Source organism: Panthera uncia, chromosome F1, assembly GCF_023721935.1.
Source record: "Panthera uncia isolate 11264 chromosome F1, Puncia_PCG_1.0, whole genome shotgun sequence".
Taxonomy (NCBI): Eukaryota; Metazoa; Chordata; class Mammalia; order Carnivora; family Felidae; genus Panthera; species Panthera uncia.
Window position 1 is genome coordinate 50031990 of NC_064813.1, and position 8539 is coordinate 50040528.

Here is an 8539-nt window from a genome sequence, read left to right on the forward strand (position 1 = left end):
GGTATTTATTTTTTAGAACACTATCATAAAAAATACTGTTTTTGTTTGCTCCTGATGAAATTCTAAATATCAAGGTGTATTTCCAGACTATTTGAAGTAAAGCACATTCATGCTCTTCACCTCTTACCTCTTAGAAAGAGTATTTTACAAGTATCTTAGGGAAGACTTTCACCCCTCATACTGAAACACACTTTATTGTTCTTGATAACTTAAGTTCGCTTTTAGAAGGGAGAAGCCAATGCTTTGTAAACTGTAAAATATAAATAAATGAATAGGAAAACATAAAGCATTATGTCTCTACATGAACTTTAACTGGGTTCAAGAGACTTCAATAAAATAGGTATATTTGTAAGTATACTTTTCAATGTTGGGTTTGCAATATCAAAAGCTTTTTAGGCGAAGTCTGGACCTGGCTCCTGTACTCAGAGGGCAAGGAAAGACCGAAGAAAGAGGTAGGCCACTTCAGATTGATAGGTGGCAGGTTTAACAAGCAAAGGAGTTTACAAAGGCAGCTTGCCTTTGTGGCTGCAAAGTGAATATATTTCAACATCCACTCACCAGAATCTTCAAGTTCATATAGAGGCCTTAATGGGACTCAGTCACAAATTCATTCAAAATGGTCTGAACCTCACCTTACTCTCTCAAGGCTCCATCCTTGGAAGTGGCTCCACTGTGGAAACAATGAGCAGAGTGTTCCAAGGACTAGGGAGGGTGTCCGAGTCTAGATTGCCAGACAAGCAGTGGTTTCATATTCTCAGCTACATCCTCCCACACAATTCAGTATAAAAACTTTTTATTTGGTATGCTTCCCCCAAAGAACAAATGCTCTTGACAAAAAATAAATATTTATAGAAATCTCACAGATTTATTGAGAATAAATAATCCACATGACTTTCAGGACAATTCTGAAATCTTTATCTTTCATATTACTTTGGACTATACTTATTTAAAAAAAAATATTTCTAAGGGCAATACTTACAACATAATTTTAAGAATGGTTTAACTTGCACATAAAGAGATTTATACAATTTTAGGAACAAATAAAAATCTAATTCACTAAATTAAAATCTTATTTTTTTTATAATGTAGTCTAAGTATCATGTAAATATGACCATGATAAACCCGTTGTTTCCTATTCCATTTGATTTACTGAATCAGCTATACCAACTACCATTTTATAGTGTGTTGTCATTTGGAAAACATATTCACAGGGTTGATTCACAACATCTCTGTGAAGTATTATGTTTCTCTTAATAATGATTACAGAACCAGGGCGCCTGAGTGGCTCAGTCAGTTGAGCATCCTACTTCGACTCAGGTCATGATCTCACGGTTTGTGAGTTCGAGCCCCGTGTCGGGCTCTGTGCTGACAGCTCAGAGCCTGAAGCCTGTTTCGGATTCTCTCTCTGCCCCTCCTCCACTCATGCTCTGTGTCTCTCTCTCATAAATAAATAAACGTTAAAAAATAATAATGATTACAGAACTGAGATTCAAACAGTGAAAAGACTTGTCATAGTGGAGAAGTGACATTAGGACTATAACAGTATTTCAGAACCTATGCTCTAAAAATCAGAGAACAATAGTATTTAGGGTGCATTAACAAATGGAATTGGTATAAGAATGACTGAACTCAAGTTCTAGATCCATTCCATAATAACCATATAACATACTATCCTTCTTTATATCTTGGCTTCTTCATCTACAAAATAAGGAAAGAGTGTCTCTCACATGGTGTTGTTTTGATGATTAATAGGGATAGAACATTATTATGATTACACTTCAGATATATTTATACAAATCCTTAACACCACTTGATGTAAAACCAGTATTGCCATACCTATAGGGAAATTTAAAATAAGAAAGCATAATTAACTTGGCCAAGGTGTTACAGTTAAATTTTTACCCCCATTAAATTCAAATACAGTCTTCACCATATCCTACTTCTCTCAACTTAAATTATCATATCAGAATTGGCATGCTATAATTACCTAATAAATACCTGTTTCTTTGTCTTGTTGAATTCTTCACGATATAGCAGTCATTTATCTTCATATAGAAAATTGTTCATATCAATTTTCAAAGTGGTATTTACAGGTACAGAGAGTAGGTAAGACTTATGTGACTACCAGGCAAGCCCTCATGCCTCCCAGAAATCCCCCTGTATCTTTCTACCAGTGTACTTTATTCTTTTTTGTTAGTGAAGGTTTTCTTCTCTTAAGGGAGATTTTTAAGATATCACCCTACAATTTTAAGTAATATTAACTAATATCCTACTTTTGAATTAATAATTTTCTGTTCCCTGAGAGCAATATCTTAGAAAGTGACACTGGATGGATAACTCCCTGTGTTAATACAATAGAGATTGTAGATCTTTGAAATGAAGAGCTATATAATAGAACTCTGAAGTCCAGAGAGAGGAGAATTATTCACTGAAAGAATAGGGCAGTCCTCACCATTAGGATAAAGTCAGTCTGTTGTTATATAATTTAGAAACATATTTGGAATTATAAAGACTGTTGTCCTATAAATATTAAATAGTTATCATCTGGCCAGTTCATACTAAATGCCAAACAAACACACGGGTAAATCTTTAAAGGAATATGAAAAATTAAATAATTTGTGTGTTTCAAAAAAAATCTAAATACTCACCATTATGTATCAAAAAAAATACCTGTACATTTCTTGAATGTTTAATTATTATCAAGATCAAGGCTTTATGCTAAATAGTTTTTCATAAAATAAATTTTGGATCAATTGTATGTTGAACATCAAGTAATCCTACTTTTTAAAATTTCTTGTCAGTAAATACAGCGTGACGATCTTGATGAAACTCTCCACTAGAGAAACTTTTAATGAAGTGTCCAAAATTAGCAAAGTCAGTTATTCAATGTTTCTACAGGTTGGACAAATGGCTTACGATAAATTGACAGCAGTCATTCCACAAAGTCTAGGGGAATTTTTTTTTTTATTTATTTATTATTTTTTTTTAACATTTTTTTTTCAACGTTTTTTATTTATTTTTGGGACAGAGAGAGACAGAGCATGAACGGGGGAGGGGCAGAGAGAGAGGGAGACACAGAATCGGAAACAGGCTCCAGGCTCCGAGCCATCAGCCCAGAGCCTGACGCGGGGCTCGAACTCACGGACCTCGAGATCGTGACCTGGCTGAAGTCGGACGCTCAACCGACTGCGCCACCCAGGCGCCCCACGTCTAGGGGAATTTTTAAGAACACTGAAAGGCCAGGCATTTAGAGCTGGGGATACAACTCTCTCCTGTGAAGAACTATTCCAGTGGCTGGACAACCAAGTGTCTGCTCTCAACTACTCCAACATCCTGGGGCAAAAGAGCTTTTCTGGGTAGATTTTGCATCTATTGAACATCAATAAATCCTCTCTGTGGAATCCAGAGGTTCTGTGGTGTGGAAGACCTACACAGAGGAGAATGAGGTGTGGAAGCTGGGTAGCAACACAACTATAACCTACATTTTACATACATAGACACACAGCTTCTCCATAGAAGAGATCTGTGTGGGGAGGGAGGACAGGTGAAGGACAAATTTTCCATCCCTAGGTTGCTTAACTCCTCCTTCAAAGAAAAGAAGTTCTGTCCTGTCCAGGGAAGATCAAGGCAAGCCTCCAAAATGAGCACCCCCTGATCCTGGCTGAGGGACCTAAATATATTTGGATTACATTGTGGAACAATTAACAATTCCAAAACTTGATAAAAATGGTAAAGCGATCAACTAGTTATATCAGTTAGAAGTTAATGAGATCAGAGGAAGATACAGTTAAAAAAGATTGTGCTAAAATTAATTAATTAATTGATTGATTAATTCATTAATTAAAGGGACTATGGCTTTTAACCCAGCTATCGGGTGTAGTCCAGAAGGTTGTGCTCATGCTGAAGACTGTGCTCTCTCAGAAGAAAACTTATAATGAACTCTTTGATCTCTAGCTGAATAAGGAACATACCCAGGCCACACATATCCAATGACAAATAGTCATTAATGAAATATGAAATATGAAAGTAGTCTCCAGGCCACACATATCCAATGACAAATAGTGAAAAATTTATTGACACAAGAGGCTTACACACAACCTCTTATTTACCAATCAGAAGATTACTGCTAAACTGTGCTGACACAGGGGCAACATCTAGGAAACCTGGCTGAAGATAAAAACAAGAAAAACATCTGAATAGGGACATAGAAGGCTGCATAACATGGGTTAAATAGACCTCACAAAAGTATTCAATACAATAATTGAGACAATGTGATATGGACAAGGGAGTAGATAAATGCATCAATCCAACAGAATAGAGTGCCTAGAAACAGAATGACACAAATGGAGTTAACTAATCTTTGGCAAAAGGGCAAAGGCAATATAATGGAGCAAAAATAATCTTTTCTACAAATGGTGCTGGAACAATTGGAGATCCACATGCAAAAAAGTTAATTGTGGTGCAGACTTCATACCTTTTACAAAAAATAACTCGAAATGTCTCACAAAACTAAGTATAAAATGCAACACTTAAAATTCCTAGAAGATAACACAAGAGAAAACCTCTATCACCTTGGATATAGCAATGACTGTTTAGATACAAGACCATAGTCTCAATCCATTACAGAAATAATTTATAAACTGGACTTCATCAAAATTAAAAACTGTTGCTCTGCAAAATGTGATGAACTAAGACACCAAGCAAATAGAACAGTGGACAAATTATAAAAAGCCTGACATGAGATAGGAAACAATACTCAGTATTTCTACAGAGTTTTTAAGTGTCTAGTTTTTAATGAAAATTATGAGACATGAAAAGAGACAGGAAAGTATGGCACTTTTCTGGGAAAATGGGCAAGCAAAAGAAGCTGAAGTTGAGTGGTCCTTGATAGCCTGCAGAAGACAAGACTTGAAAACAGCTATTATAAATATAGCTTCAAAGATCTAAAGGCATTGGATGATATACTGAAAGTGCTAAGAGAAAAAAAAAAGTCAATGTTGAATCTCAAATCCAGTAAAACTACCTTTCAAAAATCAAGCTGAAATAAACACAGTCTTAGGCAAACAGAACAGAACAAAACAAAACAAAACAAAACAAAAACAACACTCAATGAATTTGTTGCTAGAAGAATCACTACAGGGATTTTTTTTTTAAGTTGAAAATAAGTGACAAAGTAATCAGAATACACACAAAACAGAGAACAAACAGAACAGAGAATCTTAATGAAGATGATTTTAAGAGACAGTATAGCAATATACTTCTCCTTTATTCTCTCCACTGATTTAAGAGATACTGCATAAAACAATAGAGATAAATTGTGTTGCTGTGCTTGTAACATGTGACATCAGATGGTGACTCAAATCTATAAATACACAAAATAAAGAATAGTAGAAATGATAAATAAGTAGTTTACATAAAACATTCTAAAATATATCTTTGTTTTCCTTTCTTCTTGCCACTTCATTATGATATGTAAGTTTATATAAAGTAAAACTTATAACAATGTATCAGGCTTGTAACAGGTGTAATATTTATAACAATAATAACATGTAAAAGAGTGGAGCCACACAGAAGTAGGTTTTCTATAACTTACAAGACTTAAGTTAGTATGTATCTAAAACAGATTCTGAGCAGCTATAATGTATATTGTAAGTCCTAGAGCACTCAACAAAGAAATCCTATGCACATGCACACAACACACACACACACACACACACACACATGCACAAACATACAATTTAAAATTAATTAACTAGACTGACCAGACAAAATGATAGAAAATTTAATTTAAATTAGTAATGTATCTTGAGAAATCATCTACCAACTTTGCAGAAACAAAAAAAAAATCATAATGAAATACAATAAACAACTACTTGCCAAAATAGATGATTTTGATAAATGAACAATTTCTAAAAAGACAAAACACTGAAACTGGATAAGAAATGAAGAGAAAATCTAACTATACCTATAAGAAAACATTGAATTAATAATTAAATGTTTCTCCTTAAATAAAAGCCAAGGATAATATATCTTCTTTGGTGAAGTTTGCCAAACATTTAAAGAAGAGTAAATATGAATCATCTCTAAAGTTTTATAAATGCAGAAGCAATGGATTATTGGAACTCTTTTGATTTTTTAAGGCTAGTATTAGCCTGATCACAAAAAAGATAATCATAAGAAAAGAGCACTATCTCTTGTGGACAAAGATGCAAAAACCCTTAACAAAATACTAGCAAACAGAACACAACAACATATAAAATGGTTAATACATTGAAAAAATAGGATTTATCCCAAGAATGTAAGATTAGTGTATAGTCTGAAAACCAATTAATTTAATAGAGGAAGTACAAAAACTACATGACCATTGATAACATGCAATAAAAGCATTTGACTTAAATCTAACACCTTTTCACTGAAAACACTATAAAATGTACAAAGATAAGGAAACTAATTCAAACTAACACGAGGCTTCTAAGAAACACCTATAGGTGACATATTAATGATGAAAGACAGAATGATTTCCCCACTAAAATTAGGAACAAGCCAAAAATGTCCACTTTCACCACTAGTTAAAAAAACATTGCACTGGTGGTTCAAGATAGAGCAATATAGAAAGAAAATAGTGAGACTGGAAAGGAAGAAGCAAATTCACAAATGATATTTGTGAATAGATCTATTCACAAAAGATATGATGGTTTATATAGAAAATCCTACTAAAAAATTCATAAACCAATTAAAATTTTAAACAAAAATTCAGGATGCAAGATCAACATACGTGCATCCATTGAAACTTCATGCACTATGAATGAACAATCTAAAAAGGAAATTAAGAAAACACTTTCATTTATAATGACAACAAAAAGAACAAATATTAGGAAGTAACTTTTTTTTCCTGCGGTGGCCAATCTGAGTGCCAGTATTTATGTATGTATGTATGCGTGTACGTATGCATTAATTAATTAATTAATTAGTATAATTTATTGTCAAGTTAGCTAACATACAGTGTATGCAGTGCGCTCTTGGTGTCGGGGGGTAGATTCCCGTGATTCATCACTTACATACAACACCCAGTGCTCATCCCAGTATAACAACATGGATGGAACTGGAAGGTATTATGCTAAGTGAAATAAGTGAGTCAGGGAAAGACAGATATCATATGTTTTCACTCATATGTGGAACTTGAGAAATTTAACAGAAGACCATGGGGGAAGGGAGGGGGAAAAACCAGTTACAAACAGAGAGGGAGGCAAACCCATAAGGGACTCTTAAATACAGAGAACAAACTGAGAGTGGATGGGAGTGGTAGTGGAAATAATGTTTTTAAAGAAGCTGAAGACTTTTTACTGATAATTACAGGGCATTGTTGAAACAATCTCAAGGCATACACAAAAATTATCATAAAATGAGCATAGACTTAAATGTTATTGACAAAATTATAAAATCTTAGAAAAAAACTGGGAATATATTTTTTTGACCATGGGTTATACAATGCTTTCTTGGATAGGACAGTCAAAGCACAAATGATAGAAGAAAAAATATATAAACTCAAGTTCCTCATAATTAAAAATTTTTGTGATTCAGATCATACCATCAAGAAAGTGAAAAGACAACCCACTCAATGGGAGAAAAGATTTACAAATGATATGTCTTAGGTAGGACTTGTATCCAGAATATATAAAAAATTCTTACAACTCAATAATAAAAGGGGAAAAAGCAATTAAAAATTTGGCAAAGTATCTGAATAATTATTTCTTGAAAATCAAAACCAAACTGGAGTGCATCACACCTTTAATTATGGCTATAAGAAAACACACAGGGAATTATATATGTTGGTAAGAATGTGAACAATTTGGTTCTCCATACATTTTAGTGGGCTTTGTTATGGTGCAGCCACCATGAATAACAGTTTGGCAATTATATCTCAATTAAAATTAATTAATATCTCAACAACTTAATTACTATCTAAATGAAAACATTCTGTAAGTGTATTAAGAACATTAAAAATTGTTTTCCTAAATTTGAAATTGTACCTTATTTGTATTTACAAAGGGGGAAAATTTGTGTAATCAGGTCAGTGATTTTGAAAAGCTGATTAAACTCGAGCACTATATACAAAAGGTTATTAAAATATTACCATGTGATACTATATGCTTAACTGATATAATATATGATATACATCCACAGCAGCAAAACTACTTAGAGAAATTATTTGCATAATATTCTGACCTATGCATGGAATGTGATGTAGAGTAGATTTTGTATTTTGATATATAAAGAAAATGCACGTAGAAACTTTAAACAGATATTTTTATACCTGCTTTGTTTTAAGAACAGTTATTTTCTGATTTCTAAAAGTGTAAATATGAACTGTAAAGATACCACTCACTGCTTTTTTTGTTTTAATTGGTAAGGAAAAGTATATGAATAGTTTGTAGATGTTCTATACTAGGACTAGGAAATGCATCGATATATTAAAATAATATTGATTCCTCCTACAATAGGATTTTAGCTATTATGTCTTGTAGAGACAAAAATAAAA